Consider the following 19,184-nt stretch of genomic DNA (forward strand, 5'->3'; position numbering starts at 1 on the left):
AAAATATATAAAATACCAATAGGTGAAATATAGATCTAAATATAATAAATCTCATCTATTTGTGCTAGGGTCTTGAAGAGCATGCAGTTTGAAGCATTTTGCTTCTCTGTGTCTTCACCTAGGGCTCACAGTTTAGGCATAAAAAGATGATCTCTTGATTAAAAGTTGAAACTCTATCACGGAGTTGAGATTCTTGATTTTCTTGTTACCCACTTGAGCAGCGTAAGGGGGGGGGAAATCCATAATCTTAGGCAATCAGTCAAAGAATCAGCAAGCAAACTATTTGAAAACAAACTCCAAGTATTTGGAATGAGAAGCAAGGCGCTATTTTAAAAATGATTGGGAATAATTGTAAGCTGTTTGGATCGGATGGTGGGATTTGCAAAAAGCTGCACGCTTTGAAACTCTTGCGTTCTTCAAGAAGCAACAATGAATCGAACGTGGTTATATGGGCAGGTGGATAATTTGCTGCTTTTGTCCCTGCTTAAATCAAGAGGTGAGGGCAGATAGAAGTCAGGATCACGGGACAGCATGATGTTGCAGGAACTCTTTGGCCTTCCTCACACAGTTGCCTCCTTTGCTCCATGCTCTCTCTCTCTCTCTCTCTCTCTCTCTCTGTGTGTGTGATTTTTAATTTCAAAGTACCACTGGGGGAAGTGGAAACCTCCCTTTTCCTCCACATCCTAGTCCAAGCTAGTGTTGCTATTTTTAATTAAAAAGTGGAGCTTCATTTGGAAATACACCAGTATCGCACATATGTGCAGGCACATCTAGTCTGATTATAAGGTGAGTTTCATAGACAGGCTGGATGGGAGTTAGTGATGTTGAGAAGTGTCAGAATTGGAGGTGAGATGTAAATAAACCTCTCAGTTAATAGTGAACTTTTAAATGATCTGAATCAAAACTCCTTTGAACGTTGGCTAGACATATAAATCATGTCTGGTTGTTCCAAGCTGTCCCATCCCTTTTCTTTTATCCAAAACTTGTTGCAGCAATTATGATGGGGTGTGTGTGTGTTACAGTAGTTTGCATCCTTAGAATGCAGAAGACCTGGAAAACAGTTCGACATTTCCCAGATATCTATCTTCTAGGAACTTCCTGTTGGTAAGGCTTTTAGCCCTTGTTTTCAGAGCTCAATGGCTGGTGGTATTGGGAAATGTTTTGGGCAAAGAGAATTGTGGGAGAAGGGAAAGCCACTACCAAGGATGCTGGGGACAATAGAGGTCTGTCAAGTAAGTTTTTTAGTTTGTGCTTTGACCCAGGCTTGATCAATCATGGAAATCAGAGAACTCCTGGGAAAAGTACAAACTTTTCCTGAGGATGCTCTGCAAAAGTTTAGCAAGAACCACCCCACTCCACAGTTCTGCAAAATAGGGAGAGTTCCACAGTAGGGTTCCACAATAGAACTCTTCACAACAGGGAGAGTTCTCTAATCTCTAAATTGGAGGGGTCTTCTGTTAAAGAGTGAACATCAATCCAATCAGGCATGGGAAGGTGAACAACATTGGATGCCAACCTACAGCAATAAATATATAGAAGGCCTCTCTTGGGAAAAAAAAAGGCAAGGAACAAACTGCTGAAAACTTTTTGATGACATGTGGATCTCCATACTGCTGGTCTAGGGAAAATGTAGCACTCTAATCCAATTTTGCCTATTGTTTCATCAGATAGCATTTTGTATTGGGCTGCCTATAAAAAAAACACACAATAGCAACAATAATGTGGTGAGCAGAAAAGAATGGCAGCTGAATGGGGGGAAAACAAAATCTGTTGAGTGGCCTTTTTCCTTTGATGTGACAATTGTTATACTAATCTGTGATCCTTGAAGTCCTGACGTTTGTCCCTTTGCTGAAGGGATGATTGTCAATACATTTTTTTTAACCACTCTGGCAATAACCCACTTTACGAGGAATCTGATGAATTGGCAAGGTTAGGATCAGTTGCAGTGGGTCAGCATTTCCCCTCTAGTGAACAGCCCGTCTTACATGAAATACCATTTTCTCTAATAAGCAGTATCACAGACACCACATTTCACATGGCCTGATCCCCACGCACCTTACAAAATACCTCCTCTCAACATGGTTGCCTAAGCATTTTTCTTGTCTGCTAGGTAGTAATTGACTTTTGCAAAGATGCAGCTGTTTCTGTCCTGAGTGCCCTCTCCCCACCCTTGAATCTCTCCCACTGAATCATGCCTCTTCTTGGGAACAATATTGCTGAGGTGACAACAGAAATGGTCGTTACACCAGTCATGGCTCCCAATGACGATTTCTCAGTTGCTCATCATTTGGTTGATCAAAGCATGGGATTTCGCACATCCTATCATTATCCGTTATCACTGGTAAGGGAATCGCTCACTGCTCTGCAGCTACTTAGTTCTTTTTTTTGGCAAGAGGATAGGGTGATTGTGTGCTCTTTTAAAATTATATTCTCTTTCTCACACCACACACCCCTATTCTGGGATAGTTTTCATTTTGCTGAAAGTGGCCATTTTTCAGTTGTTACTGATGGGCTGTATTCTTTGTGCTGACTGCCAAGAAAATGCTGGAAGTGTGCCCTCCTTCTCTCCAGAGACGGCTGGGAAGTTTTCAAAGTGAAGTGAAAGAAGTTGTATTTATTTGTATTTAAATACTATTTTCTGGAAGAGAGACACCCCCCTTTTTCAGAAGTGAGTCTGCCTGGCTGAAGAGACTGGTCTTTCCAAGACAGTCATTAACCATTTTTTGAGCCCATATTTCCTTAATCTCACGCGTATTATTTGGCACAGGCAAGAATCAGGAATACAATAGTAGGCTCATGTTTTCCACTGGTATTTCATTTCACTAAGTATGATATTTAATGCTGATTGATTGTGACAAAAAAAAAGATTGAGTTAATGGGGTACAATAATGATTTCCAGTGGTTTGTTTTTATTTTAAAAATACTGCATTTGTTTAAGGGCATACGCATCTGAATGTAATTCAGGAGTACTGCAGTTCATTCGGTATTGCTCAAAAATTCCTCTATTGTTAATTTACGGCTCAATCCAGACTTCATGTTCAGGACTTGCACTGGGCCAGGAGGGTCACAAATGTGCTATAAGGCATATTTGCGCATCTTCATGAGTTGACAAGCTGCACCAGCAGAGGCATTGAGTCTTGTGTCGGCCAACGCAAGACTCTGGGGTGTGTGGGGGGAAGGCGGGGGGGGAGGTGTTCTGGGGCGGGGAGAGGGCAGTTGGTGGGCAGCCCCAGGGACAGGCGGGTGGGGAGCAGGAGGTGGGGCTGAAATCTGGCAGTTATGCCGGATCCCAACCCCTGTTCCTGGGAAGCTTGGAGCAGCTTCAAGTCACCTGAGGAGGTGGCACAAGTTCAAGGAGACCCATAGGGGCCAGGGTGCCTTACCCAGAGGTAAGTTTCCCCTTACCTCTGGCCACTTTGGGTCCCTGTCCTGCACTGGATACAGCACAAGTCTCTTGGCTTGCCTGTTCCAGCGCGAGATAGGATTACACCTTGGCCATTGGTTCTCTATTGAGAATTGCTTCAGGCTGCAATTCTTCACCAGGAGGCAGCAATCCCTCCCTTCACCAGGAGTGCAGTGAGGGGGAAAGAATGGAAAAGGTGATAATCACTGCCATTAAGCCTTCTTTCACATGCTCAGGGAGAAGGGAGGAGTGAAGCTGGACAGAGAATGATCGATGGATTGTCAGCCGCTGGCTGCCCTCTCTCGAATTAAAGAGGCTATTGTTAAAGGACTGTTTTCCTTTAATTTAAAGGGTACTTCTCATCATATTGAGATAAAAAAATCTGTGGATAATTAGGTTATACCTGTAATCACAGGTATAATCTACTGTATAAAGTACTGTGTCTCTACAACAGTAAAAAGCAGTTTTTTTAACTGTGATTTTAAAGGGATACATCCTTCTGCAGGGATCAGCACATTCCTTCTCATTTAAAAGGATTACATATAAAAATATTTTGGTGAAAACATGAGATTAGGGCTGCAATGGGGGCTGCTAGAGAGGGTGGATCTGGCAGTGATGGTGCATGCTGGATCCTTCTTTTTCACAGCTTCTCTGCCCCCTTTCTTTCCTTGGTCCTGCATCCACAAAATCACTGATGCAGATCCAAGGAGACTCATTGCGATGTGGGAAGCTTACAGAAGTGTAAGGAGCATAAAGGGATCCCCTTTCCCTTCCAAAGCCTCCAGCTTCCCCTCCCCCTGTTGGATACAGCGCAAGCCTTTTTGGCTTGCACAGCGCAAGCCTGGTGGCTGCACCAGCTAGAGGGGAAGAATAGGATTGGGCAGTTAGTCCCACTAAACTCAATGTCGCTGACTTCTGAGTAAACATGCATAGGATAGTACTGAAAGATAAATGATCCTAACTCTATTTGCCTTTTTTACCCCAGCATATCATTTTGTACAGATTTCTGATTTCCAAGTGGGGGATATTAGAACCCTCTTGTATTACCAAGTTCAGGAAATTTAAACCAAATGAAATAAAAAATGTGTTCAAGTCTGTTTGGAATTTTGAAACTCATATCTGATGTGTTAATTTTTCATTCAAAGCTATAGCCCAGACTTTTCAATGCCATTCTTATATGGTGGGTTGAACCTGGTATTTCCATCTTTCAGCAAACATGAAATTAGCTGCAGATTAGCATAAAACTGGCAATTCTTTATATAGATTCATGTGGACCCTCAAAAAGGCACAATCAAGTTTGCACTGGGTCTGGTGCCAATAGGTGGCATAAGGTTCAAAATGCAATCTCAACACATGCGGAATCATGTGCCATGAATTTTATGCCTCCTCCAGCATTTTCATGCACAATAGTTTCATGAGTGACCTATGTCACATGTGACCACTTTTTAAAACATTTTATCTCATAGATTTATTTATTTATACAGGTATTTATATACCGCCTTTCTTTGGTCGTCAGATTTCTCCTCAGACTTTAAACCAAGGTGGTTTACATAGGCAGGCTGTTCTAAACCCCCGTAGGGATTTTTACAATTGAATAGTTCTAGTCTTTCATAGAACTCCTCGTTCCAGCTGGATTCCTTCCCGGTCTGACCTCTCTCTGGCCCTTCGCCTCCCACGCTCCACTTGACGGCAACTCCTCTCTGCCACTGAGGGTCAGCTCATAGATAGGAGAATTATACCCCATTTTTCAAAAGTGGACCAGAGTATCACCTAAAACCATCCAGTTGAACCTGAAACTCCTAAGTATTGTTCACTAGCTGCAGACCATGTTGACACACTGTGACATGTGAGAACCAATGTTTCTGCTATCCTTGCTACCAAGAGAAATGGCAACTGAGTATGTGCATTGAGTCTTCACCAGCTGCATGCTGCTGCTGACATCAATGGGACTTTCCCCCGTTGCTGTAATTGATCTTGAAAGAAACCCTGTTTGAAGAACCTAATTTAATAATTCACAGTTCCTGAGGGGCTTGTAAATAAGACATTAAGAACAAATCAAAACTTAGTGTTTTGGTCTGTAAAAGTCAGAGAGAATGACTAAATATAGCTAATAGCAAGATCCAATTAAGGCAGAGACCAAAGTGGATTATATGCGCATATCTTCTGATTTATATGACTTGCTTTCACGTTTACATTTGGGGAGAATGGCCTATAGGGAGTATGTTGGGTTATTCTGGTTCAGCCATAGTGAGACTGCAAACGAGATAAACTGACTATGTTCAAAGGCAGCAGATATGTACAGATAGGTACATATAGTAGGAACTTGGAATGTATATGACTGGAATAACTATCACAGTGCATGGAAAAACAGTGGTTCTCAAACTCTTAGAACACTAAGTCTTTGCGGGGGAGCGGGGGGGAGAAGGCAGCTCAGGGGGCTGCAGGGACTGGCTTTTACTTACTAGTCCATGCAGCAGCGTCCTGGAGGTGTGGGGAGCTCTGCATGAGCATCTGCAGGGCTCCCCAGCCTCTAGAAAGTGAAAGCGCATTGATCACGGTCCACTTCTGATTTTGCAGAAGTGGAGCACAATTGCTCCACTTTCACTTCTGCCCCCTCTTAAGGGGGCAGAGTCCAGAGCCCTCAGGCGATGCCCCAGTTTGAAAAGCCCTGGCCTAAGACATAGATGGCCACTACTGAAGACAGCTCAAGCATAGCCTGTTCACATGGACATGAGTGGTTTGAAAGATGTTCCCTTCCATCCATTCCTTTCTGAAGTATCTGCCAGCATTAGTATACAATAAAAGGTACTGTGCTATTACATCACACATGTGTTTAACTTATGCAAAGTCAACTACAGGTGTGCTTCGCTTAATGAACTTCCACTTAATGATGGACCGCATAATATACAATGGTGGTCAAAGTAGAACAAAGAGGCTCTTAATGAGGCAGTCAGGACTTCCATAGCCTGCAGCAGACTGTCTGTTTACACAACAAAGAGGCTCTTAGTGCAAAGAAGAGGCAATCTATCTCCAGTAGCCTGTGCAGCCAGTTAGTATCTGGAAGGGAGTCTGGCAGGGAGTGTGTGGCAGGGAGTGTAAACAACAAAGGCACTAGATTGTACTGAATTTTCACTTAATGACCTAATCACATAACAACAAGGGTAAGAGAATGTATCCCTGTTGTTAAGTGAGGCACACTTGTATATACATATGGAAAAGAGAGGGGAGAGGGAGAGAGAGAGAGAGAGAGAGAGAAGAATTGAAATATAGTGTGGGTTATTTCATCCGCCATTCCACACTATGAGTTTATGCCCCAGAGTGAGTGTGAGAAAGGAGAATGACAGCCCAATCCTATTCACATTTTAGTGGGAATAAGCCCCACTGACTCTAATGGGACTTACTTCTGAGTAGACATGCATAGGATTGGGCTGTGAATCTGCTGTTCCTTCAGTTGATCTCAGTTCTGGTGTGACAATCATACTGTTTGAAAATTGCTATTGACTACAGTGTCTTTGACTATATGTGATTTTTGCCTTTAAAAATGAATCTTGCATAAGATGTAACGCCACTATATGTATTTTCATGAGTCCATCCTAAATACGAGTACTTCCTTCGTATAATAACAGTGTTAAAAGATCTTACAGTTAGCCTCACTGGATCACAGTTAAATGAAATAAGGGGACAAACATTTGAGGATGGAGTAACAGATGGCATTATTACCCTACACATGGAATACTCTTTTAATTCTCTTTTAAAAGATGGGATCTCCACTTCATTGCCTAATTAATAAACTCTTATGTCAGATAAGGTTCAAATAGAAAACAAGGAAAGAAGAGCAGCCCAAAAATAGTGTGAAAATAATCATCCAGAGAAAAACATAACATGAATCTCTTCATGTCAATAAAGATTCAGGAGTAATTAGTTACATGGATCACTGCTACAGCTGCAAAATAGTAGATATCAATGTCTTGTTCCTTTTCTCCCCCTTTGTCTCACACATTCATCTGTATCTATGGAGATAATTTGCTTAGGGTAATCTTTGCTTCCATACGAACATTTAAATAACTTTTTAAAATGCCAGCCTCATATATAAAGGCATGCCCCCATATTCACAGGTGTTCCATTCTGGAAACCCTTGCAGGGTTCTGTTCCACAGTGAAACTGCAGATACAGATGAATGCCTTCCCAAGCCTTCTGGAGATCTGCTCCCCTCACCTCCGGAGGGTCCTTTGAGCCTAGCAGAGGCCGCGGATGTCTGTCCATGTCCGTTCTTAATGCCTTCCATGACCGCGGCCTCTACCGAGTTCTGAGGACCTTCCGGAGGCAAGCCTCTGAAGGGGGTGTGTGTGGGGGGAGGCCTGCAAGCCCAATCCATGGATAACTGAATCCACGGATACGGGGCCCCCCCAGTACAGCCATATCTCCACATATTTAGGCATAGAATCTTAGCTTATATTTTTGTGTGTGATCTTCATGAAATCAATTTACTCTTAAGCAATCCTAGTAATTGCAGTGAAACTTGCATGAGCAAATTGTTTCAGGATTTTAAATAGACTTCTTTGGAAGTGGCAAGACTGATGATGGACCCCAAGTACATCTACTTCAAACTAAGTTTCATTGAAAATATTACAGTATTTGATTTTGTGAATTAAGTTTATTTCAAACTAGCATCTGCATTCTTCTGTTCTAGTAGATGGTACAGCACTCATTTCTATATATCTATTATCATGTGTGATTTTTGGCCCAGTCTTATTCAGGCTTCATGATGATGAATCTCAGCTCGACAGTGTGAAATCTGTGGTGCTTTCTGCCTCCTACTGATTCAGTTATTAGTCCATCCAGGGTAATATTGCCTATATTGACTGGCACCAGCTCTCAAGAGTTCTTTTTACCAGTCCTACCCACACTTTCCAGGGACTGAACCTGAGGGATTCTGTGTGCACACGGCACAGTATATGCCCTACACCTGAGTTTCAGTCCAACTCTGTAAGGCCTGTCCTGACATTTTTGACCTACCCTGAGAAAATAAGCTTAGAACTCCATTCTAAATTTATTTTGCTACAAAATAAGGGTTCAGTGAACTGCAATTTAAACTATGCGATGGAAACAGTCTGATGGAAGGCAAGGCAACACATTCTCACTTAAAAGCCTGTAGAGCTATCTCATGACCCTCAATAAATCTTTGGCCTCCTTACCTGACCAAATGGTATTGCAAATGCCACTGAACCCTGGGTCACACAAGCTAAAAGAACCAGAATGGCCAGGGGTGTTGTGTTCTGTTCTTGAAAGGACTTGCAATTGAATCCAAGGCTTGCGAGGCTGATTCATGGCTCTTTCAAGGTTTCAGCTAGTTTGGGCTTAAATAGCTTATTGCAACTTCTCTTATCAAGGCCCATCATTGTAAAACATCACATCCCAAAGTAAACAACCTATACTGGGGGAGTGGAGGGGAAAGAAAAGATATTCTGCCCCGAGGATAAGAGAAAAGCTGATTTTAACTAAACGTCTCATCAAAGACGCCATTACATTACACAGAAAGCAATTAGCCTTTGTTTGTAAGCAGTCTGAGAGCGTAAATTGATCACATTTTTATAATAGCCACATAATCAATGTAGCAGATCTAGTCTCCATTTCATTAGCCCCCAAGAATGTTTTGAGATACCCTCTAGAGAACTTTCAGAGGATCTCTTTGTGTAAAATCTACTTCCATGGCAAGTCTTTTGAAAGGATTTTCTGGGTGGCTCACCAGCCATTCTGTAGGGAAAAGCAAGAGGGACAAGCATCTGTCTGCGGGTGGTCAGCTGCAGTGAGCCTGGGTCAGTGCCACATTGTGGCAGGCCTTGAGGGCCATCCAGAAAAGGCTTTTCTCCCATACATGTGAAACACTCATGCACCCAGACTTCTGTGACTTCACTCATTCCTCCTCCATGAGATGAGATGATGCCATGATGCTATGTAAGTATCCAAACAGATTTGGTTGGGTTGCAGCATAATTGAGGGCAAGCAAGGGCAACTTCAATGCATAAGTAAAGCTTTTCACAAGGACAGTCAAAAAAGGAGGCATGTTTTAACCACTGCCAAAGTACTTGCCCCCCCCCCCCCAAGCCCTAGTTCCAGTACCATTTCACTATGTGATTAATTTGGGTAAGTGATCCTGACTGCTGGCTCCTTGTGTTTTTCCGTAACACTTCTTACACCCTTTCCCTCTTATTTATATTCTGTTCTTGTACATGCTTTGTTTAAAGGCACTACATAATTTAGTACATGTAAGAAAACACTGCACTGGGTTTATACGCCTCAAAAACTGCCTGACTTTTTTTTGCATGGACAAGGATAGCAAGGAGTGGCTGAACATAAGATGGTACTTTCTGCTACTCTTTCTGCTACTCACACTTATCACAAGTGTGCTCATTTCCTCCTGACCCCTGAAAACTGGTGTTACCCTAGGATGGCAAGTGTGCCATTTTTTCTGAAAACGAGACACTTCACATTGTTCAGCAGTAACTGAATACAGACATCAAGTGCACCCAGTGACGGGAATGACAACATTTCAATGGAGGCTATTCATGTCTAGAAATGATCTGTGTGACTGACAAGAAGAGAAAGGGCTGATTAAATTCTCCTGATCGTCTCAGAGGATAGAAAGGAAGCTGAAGTTTGTGAATATGAGTTTATAAGCGTAAGCCTATATTCAGTCTGTGGTTGCTCTTTTACCAGGGAAAATCTTCCCTATTGGGATTTGAGAAGGGGGAAGGAAAATTGTTTAGTTATTCAACAGAGGCAATCACATGCAAAGAAGGACAATGGGAGAAATGGCCGCAGTCTGTCCAAACCTAAAATCACTATTAGGATGAGAATTAAGTACAACTTGCAATTCCCAGATTCAGTTCCTGATTGATCCTATAGTTAATCCATGGCTGTTTCAGCTAAAGGGTCAGGTAGCAGATGCTTGAAAAACCCAGCCTGATCCCTTTGAGAGCCTCTGCAAACCAGTTAGAGGCAATACTCAGTCAGATGGAGAGTCAGCTCAGTATAAGTATTCCTACAGCTTTAGAGGTTTTTAAAATCTGCTTGTTTTATTATACAGGATGAAAGAGGCGTAGAGTGCCTTATTGTATGGGATGCAAAAGCAACCCTGTGCTTCGTCTGACATTGAATCTGGCTTTTGCACACAGTCCACCCAAACATCTGCAAAAGCTCAAGCATTTGTGAATGGATGATATGCAAAGACTTCTTGATGGCCGCAAAATGTTGAAGCTTTGCATGCATCAGCTGCTTGCAAAATTTCTTGCATGTACACCTGCACTCATCTTGATTTGACTTGCAAACATTCAAGCAGGGCAGTTCAGTGTTCGCTTGCAACATCTCTAAATGCATCATGTGTTCTATCTCAGCACCTGTCTGTAGGATCCAGAGGGCCCCCTGCCCCCCCCCATTCCTGATTTATAATCTCACTTGATCAAAACAGTGCAGGAAAATTACTAGGCCTGATCCATCTACTGTTGTTCCCACAGCACCCTAGTTTTTTTGTGTTTTAAAGAAGAAAAACATTGCATTCAGTTAAGTTACTGAATGTTGCATAGTTGGAAAAATTCCAGAAGATTAGCTCCTTACACCTTTCCTTCTTTTCACTTTCTCTCCTTTGATTTATAATGGTTTCCAAAACAGGTCATTTCCCAAGTTTACTGATAACGGAATTTTACGTAACCAATTAACACGGTTTTTGTAACGGACTTGAACCTGATAATTAAAAGAATGAAATGCATGGAATAACCTTGGTTTAGAGGCCTCTGTGGGGAATGCATAACACTTTTAAGACTTAAACAAAAATGCATTAATGGAACATTCTTTTGTTTTTTTACAAACCAAGTAGTTGTTTCTCTATAACTCAATTTTTTTGTCGAAACAAGAGATAGAGAGACCTTGGGAGTGTGATTATACTCTCCCATGACCTATTAAAGTTTCTGGAGCAAGTGAATGTTATATTTTATAATGACTCATAATAAGGCAATTCACTGCAACAAGAAAATAAGCTGCCAGGACTTACCAGTGACCCCAAACATCCTAAGTCATTTCTAGTGATCCTAAGGCTGCAATCCTGTACCCACATTTTTGGGAGTAAGTTCCAAGAATTCAGTGAGACTTGCTGAGTAGACTTGCATAGGATTTTGCTGTAATAACCCAATCCAGCTGAACTGCTCCGTTGGCAGAACAAGCATCCCACCAGCGTAAATTGCCTTATGGCAGTCATAAAACAAAATCTGGCAGTTTGTAGAATCATGTACTGCTGGAGCACCAGCAGGTAGGCCATGCACTGGCAAACTGGAGAAGGCCCAGCGACACAGGTAGGATAGCAGGGGAGGTGGGAGGGGCTGGGGAGGGCAGCGGAGGGTGGAACAGGGAGGTGATGGGGCATGTTGGACAGATGGGGTATGTGAATGGGGCGGATTCAGTGGCAGCAGCAGCCACCAAATCATAACCCCTTTCTAAGTCTCTTTCCGCCTTCATGGATCAAGTTAGTTCCCAGGTTCAATCTGCCTTACATGGGTCACTAGTAATATCTCTGGTACAGGTCCGAGTTGACCCATCAGACCCGCAATGGTTTATCCTGGGGGAACAAATGTTCCCATGCCCCAAGAAGGCCTCCCAAGGCCAAAACTCGCCTGTGGGATTCAACAGACATCACATTTTTGCAACAGTGTTGCCACACCGGGGATTAGTTAGGACTGGGCCATAAATCACTAGAATGATTTAGAGCAGGGGTCTCCAAACCCCAACCCAGGGGCCAGATGCGGCCTGTGGCAAGCCTCTTTCCAGCCCGCGGCCAACCTCTTGTCCCCTGAAAGCCTCTGGCCCATTCAACTGAACATGACCAGAACTGTGCTCTGATTGTGCCTGGATGGTGTTCTGAAGGCCAGAAAGGTTGAATGAATGAACTCATTCATTCATTTATTCAGTCATCTAAGTTCCATCTCTATTTTAATTATTTAAATTTTATGTTTAAATTTTTTTCCGGCCCTCAACACCATGCTAGATATATGACATGGCCCTCTGGCCAAAAAGTTTGGAGACCCCTGACTTAGAGCAAGGGATGCCAAGGTAGCAGGACCCCCATAATTTTAATGATCTAAACACAATGGGACATGCTTTCTGGTATGGATTATTGGGACTGCAGTCTAAGGTACCTGAGAGAAATTTTGGTGGACGCTGCTGTAAAGCATTCTATGTCACTGAGGTTGCTTTGGCTTTCAGTGACAATGTTGGATCTAACACACCTCCCCTGTATTCAGGGGGAATGCAACCCCATTGTAGAGAGGATGAGCCAGGGATAGCCAAACTGCTCCTTGATGCATCCACTGTCTAGCTCAGGGGTCCATAGCCGCATGCGGCTCTTTCAGCTGTCTGCTGCGGCTCCAGAGTCCGGGTGAAAGTGCACCTTTTTGATGGGCTTCCCCTGCAACAAGCAGCCACCACGTTCAGTTCCACCTCCCAGCCCGGCGCCTCCCTCCCTCCCTCCCCTTGAAAGCACAGCCACTGAACGAGGGTCCCCCAGCCTCCTCTGCCCAGCCCAGCCCAGCACAACCCCCCCATAGGGCTCCTCTTCTCCCCCTACCCCATCCTTTCCCAGGCAGGCTTCCTCCTGCGCCAGGCAACTCTGGCTGACAAGTGTGAGGGCGCAGTGAGCCCCATTGACTCTAATGGGACTTACTTCTGAGGAGACAGGCAGAGGAGGGGCTCTGAGGCTGCAGTCCTCTCCACACTTTCCTGGGAGGAAGCCCCACTGCCTCTACTGGGACTGACTTCTGAGGAGACAGGCAGAGGAGGGGCTCTGAGGCTGCAGTCCTCTCCACACTTTCTTGGGAGGAAGCCCCACTGCCTCTAATGGGACTGACTTCTGAGGAGACAGGAACAGGAGGGGCTCTTGAGGCTGCAGTCCTGTCCACACTTTCCTGGGAGGAAGCCCCCACTGCCTCTTATGGGACTGACTTCTGAGTAGACAGCCATAGGCTTTGGCTCTAAGGCTGCAATCCTAGGCACTTTCCTGGGAGTAAGCTCCATTGACTAGAATGAGACTTACTTCAGAGTAGACATACCTAGGATTGGGCTCTTAATCCTGGCAGTGATATATATCTGCACCTGTTTTCACATGCTAAGGGCAGGTGAAAAGGGATTCTACGTGTGTACAACGTGCTGTCCAGCCTCGCCAGAGATCATCCTTTCCCCACAAGCATGCCCTCTGCCAGCCAGCGTTTGCAGCTCCTCTACAGCAATGCACAGCAGCTGCTCAGGGCAGCAGAGAAGGTAAAAAAACTATATATGCAGTGTTATCTTCATTTTAGATGTCAAAAGGGTTTTGTGGCTCCCAAGGTTTTCTTTTCTCCGGAAAACAGGTCCAAATGGCTCTTTGAATGTTTAAGGTTGCCTACCCCTGGTCTAGCTGCTGCCACTTTCACCAGGGCGCACATGCTTGCACACCACCCCTGGCCTAAACAAACAAACAAACAAACAAACAAACAAACAAACAAACAAACAATATTATCCTTCCCTCCTCACCATGCTTCTTCCTCACACAGTGTAAGGAGGAGGGGGAACACTTGTCTTTAAACCTAGAACCATGCACATGGATAGAGAGAAGCAGATGATCCGATTCCTGCTTTCTTAATCTAGAGCAGGGGTCTCCAAACCTCGGCCTGGGGGCCACATGCAGCCCACGGCGAGCCTCTATCCAGCCCATGGCCAACCTCTGATCCCCTGAAAGCCTCTGGCCCAGTTGACCAAACACAACCAGAGTTGTGCTTGTGGGGTGGGGGAATGGGGGTCTGTAAGTGTGTGCTTTGGGCTGTGTTGGTGTTTGGAGAAAGCCTGGATATTTGAGCCCATTTATTCATTCATCTAAGTTCCATCTCTAATGTATTTATTTAAATTTTATATTTAATTATTTTTTTCGGCCCTCGACACTGTGCCAGACATTTGATGCGGCCCTTCAGCTGAAAAGTTTAGAAACCCCTGATCTAGAGAGCAAGGAGTAGATCAAAGTGACTCATATCTGCTCATAAGGAGCAGATCAAAGTGACTCAACCCTCAAAGGCTGGAGGGAGGCAGCAGTAGACTCAGGGGGAAGGGCACCCTGAATCTGCTGCTCTCCTCCCCCCCCCCGCCATCTGCCACTATTGCATCACATGAGCCCGTTTCATGGCTGGGATGACCCTGGCTTGAACATTACCTTCCCAGTCAGTGGCAGATCTCCCATTATATTTGATGGGGTAAATGCCCAAGGCGGGAGCCTTTAGGACCCTGTGGAAGCCTCTCTGAGGCTCCTGACGGGGTCAGAAACTGTGTTTCCGTTTCTCTGGAAGCACAGTTTATAGTGTCCGGGAAGCCACAGGAAGCTTCCACGACGCAGCCTGGAGTTGCGCCAAGCTCCTTGACCCTCAGGTGAATGGGGGGGGGGGGAGTGGATTTGCACATGGGGAGGGGCAGTGACAGCCCACGGGGGGGGTGTCATTGTGGACCTTTGTTCCAGGGCGTGGGGCTGGGGAGGTCTGCCACTGTTCCCAGGTAGACAGAACACTGACCAACACATATAGGATTGATGTGTAAATTACTGTGTATTCTCAAAAACGGGGTTTGAGTTTCACTCTTGTTGTAAAACAGAGTACAATGGTCTGTGTATCTCAGCAGTTTAGAAGAGCTAGTTGTTACATGGTAGAGTCTTTCCTGGCTAATACCTGTTTGGGTTGCAGATTGGAGAACCAACTTTTTGAATGCTTCTGAATGATGAAAACTGCTTACATGTAGAAATCTAGCACATCACAACTGGTTTGCCTCCATTCTTTCTGACCTGCTAGTTTTCTACAGTCACAGAATTTTCACTGTGATGATGCATCCCCGCCCCAGCTTCAATCTAAAGTGGTTCCGTCCCAGGATGACTCTGCCCCATGATCTTGCTGAAGGTACAGCTTGCCCACAAGCTATCCAATGACATTGGGGGAGGATCACCTCCCCTTCCTGCTACCTCTGTGCCATTAGCAGCTGCGGTACAATAAGTGAGAGGCAGAAACTGAACAGATGGATGTTGCTTTTTCCATTACTGTATTTCAATACAAATAAAAGTTGCACCTGCTCAGTTTCTGTCTTTCATGCTGTCTTTTGAAGTACATTGCTGTGGGCTGGGGGACAGGGAAGGTGAGAAACCTAAATTAAAAATACCTCTTAAACTCTCAAGGTGCAGCAGTCGCTTTTAGATCAGTGTTCCTGCACGCAGTGTGTCACACAACCCATTTAGTGTTTTCCCCCTTGAAGGGGAAGCCAACCTTTTGGGGAAATCACTATCTACTAGTAGCTTTAAAGGAACCCTGATCTTAGAATTGGAGGCAATCTTTTGTTTCTTTCCTTGACTCATACATACAAGTTACTGGCATAAATAAAGGATCACTGCCCTATCTTTGGCAATATTGTTGTATCATTTCCCTTCCAGATGTAATTCTAGGTGTCAAAAGACATCTATTATCACCCACTGTGATGAAAATGTGAGTTTTGTCATGCTGCAATCTAAATCCAGATCAGCTTTTCCTTTCTTCTTTAACTTCGGCCATTCTCGTCAGACGAGATTGCTGTTAGTTACCGTAAAGCAAATGTGGACTGTGAGGTGTGATGAAATAAATTGTGTTTGTTAAAAAAAATAATAATACTGTAATAAAATAAATCAACATTTGACACACCTGTAGAGAGGTGGAAAGCCAACATTTAGTACATCGATTTCCAGCATATTGAGACTTTGATATAAAATGTTTGTATGTTGCTAGAGCATCTCCAAATGGGATAAAATATGCTTTTCTCAGAGGAAGGAAACAAAGAGATTTAGTCTTTATAATATCTTCATGAAAGGGAAGAGAGTTCAAAAGTCTGCCTGCCATGTGTCTGAATGCAGACAGCCAGGCCCTCTAGCCAAAACCGATGCTTAGAACATAAAACCTGTGATGGTGAAAAGTCACAGTTTCTTTAAAACGTTTCCCATCATCTCATTTTATTGGCTCTCTGGTTTTCCCGGATATTGGGAGCTATGAAATGGGCAGGATAACGGCCACATTCCATATATAGAAGAAAAAGATTCAGACCATTAGAGACCGACGAAGAGAAGAAGCAAATGGCGCATTCAGCCATCTCAAGCTGTTTTGGATGGCTTTGCTTCGGTTCAGTGCTTTAGAGGGACCTTGCATAATTTAGGGCTCTCTCTGAAGTGTTTCGGTTTGGAATGTGATTTGCCAAATCAAATGCACACTCCACTGTCTTCCTTCTGCCTCAAGGTAAGTTTCAGGGAGCCTTTTGGCAGGGGAAAGGGTTGATCGTGCCAACTGCTAACTGGGCAAGTCACCCCTGCTCACTGGGCAAAGTGGCACCTTTTAAAGTGGTATCCTCTTATATTGAGCGGGGCGTGGGTGGGGAGCAACTGTCCCTCTCCACCCCAGCATCTTCACCTCTTCCCTAGGGACAGGGAACCGTTTGTTTGTTTGTCTGTTTGTTTGCCACTTTGTGAACTACTTTGTTGACAACAACAACAACAATATTCTTATTAATAACAATAATGATAGCCGTGACTCATGGATTTTAGGCCAAACACAGGCCTATCAGCAGGGTTATATTCAGCTTGATCCTCATCTTAATTCAGACTTAAAAGTACACACTCAGTAACCTCACATGGTGCATCTCGGCTGCTGGATCCTCCGTGTCACTAGAGAATGGTGGTGGGGAATCCTGGATCAAATATTTCCATCCTTGTGCATATGACATAAACAAAACCAGTATATTTTGGGAAGGGGTTTTAGCCATAGCTTCTCCACCACATGTTCATTTGGCACGGGCAGGCAATTCTTTCTTTTATTCAAGGAACATTCATATATTTGCTCTGCAACCTACCATCTGCAGTCATTGTGGCCACCTTCACTTTTTTTGGTCCTTCTGTGGATGTTAAGTAATGTTGTGATATCATACTTTTTACGACTGTTGATGTTTACAAGTAAATAGGTGCCCCCAATATTCCAATTCATATACAGGAGGAACCTCAGTATCCATGGGGGTTCCATTCATGGAAACCCCCCCCCCCACACACACACACACAAATTCCAAACCCACAGATAACAAGATCCTTGGGTGGTCTGTTAGAGGACCTTGGGACATGCGTCTGGAGGGGTTCTGAAGGGTGGGAGGCCATGTATGGAATGCATGTCTCAGAACACGTCTCACAAGCTTCTGAGATACACTTCTGGTTTTTCAAAAAAATGGAGGTGCACCTCAGAAGTCTCTGGGAGGTGTTCTGAGGCATGCAGGTGCCTCCTTGTGCCTCAGAACACATTTCAGAGGCTTCTGAGATGGTATTTTGTTTTTTTAAAAACCAGAGGTGCCTCTCAGAAGCCTCTGGGTCACGTTCTGAGGCGAGTCGAGACTTACACTCATGTGACTTCCGTGTGCCTCAGAACACCTCCTGGACGTGATTGGAAGGCACCTCCCGCCCAGCAGGTTGGTGAGGCCCTCCAGGAGCAGGTTCAGAACCTGCGGTAAGTGAAATCCGTAGGTTCGGAATCTGCTGATGGAGAGGGCCTACTGTAATGGTTGTTTATGATATTTAAAATATAGTTTTATTGATTAAATGCATTGTGCATAGGTTTATTTCTTGTTTTAATACTATGGCTTATAGTGTCTCTGAAGCAGAGTTACTGATTCAAACTACATGGAGCTCTATAAAATTCATCCTTGGTCAGTGAACCTTTGAGGTTTCCTCCCTCTGTTTCCTTCATGCTCCTATAAAAACGGCATAACAAACAAAGGACATTTATGTTTATCTCCACATCAAGAACAGAGACATAAAACATGGTGCCTAGTTTTTGTCAATGCTTTATAGACATAGCTTCCAGAATGGTAGCTCTGGTCACCTGAAGCAGCAAAAACCCCAGTGTCTTGGCACCTTAAAGCCCAACCAATTTATTGTTGCATGACATTTGCAGACTATTTTTGGATTATTGTGACTTGTAGTCTACAGTCCATAGACTATTGACCAAATCCTATCCAACTTTCCAGCCCTGGTAGAGTCATGCCAATGGGGTGTGCGCTGCATCTTGTGGTGGGAGGATAGTTATGGAGGCTTCCATAAGGTAAGGGGACATTTGGATTCCTCGGTGGATTCCTCAATCCAGGCTTGATTCCTCGGTGACTTGCTCTTTTATTTTGTCTTTTAATCTGACTACTGTTTTTATGGCCTCTGTAATGTGTTTTTAAATGTTTTTATCTGCTATGTATTAATGTTTTTAAAATCTGTTTTTTTTTTAATATGTTAAAAAACATATCCCTGGGTCCCGTTAGGGAGAAGGGCGGGATAAAAATAAAGTTTTATTATTATTATTTTATTATTTGTCCCTTTGCCTCAGGGCTGCATTGCAACTGCACCAGTGCTGGAAAGTTGGATAGGATTGGGCCTTATGAAGTACACAGGGGGTAAAAATTATTCGGTTTGGGGAGGGCAGCACCTCCCTTTCCTCTCAAGTCATGTTAGGAATGTACATACCAGGGGCCTGAAACCAATTTGACCTGGAGTTTCAACCATTGTTTGAATTTGGCTGTGTTGGGAGTAGCTTTTGGATTCGGAAACACTATAGTGACACAGCTAATGCCACCTGTGTTCTTGTTTCTGCACAGATGCACCTATGGCAGCTGCAAAACTTGTATAAAGACTTAAATCTGTATGCTTATGTCTTCGGGCACTTTTGTGGAGAGCTCTATTGTCTTC

Source organism: Tiliqua scincoides, chromosome 1 (assembly GCF_035046505.1).
Source record: "Tiliqua scincoides isolate rTilSci1 chromosome 1, rTilSci1.hap2, whole genome shotgun sequence".
Lineage (NCBI taxonomy): Eukaryota > Metazoa > Chordata > Lepidosauria > Squamata > Scincidae > Tiliqua > Tiliqua scincoides.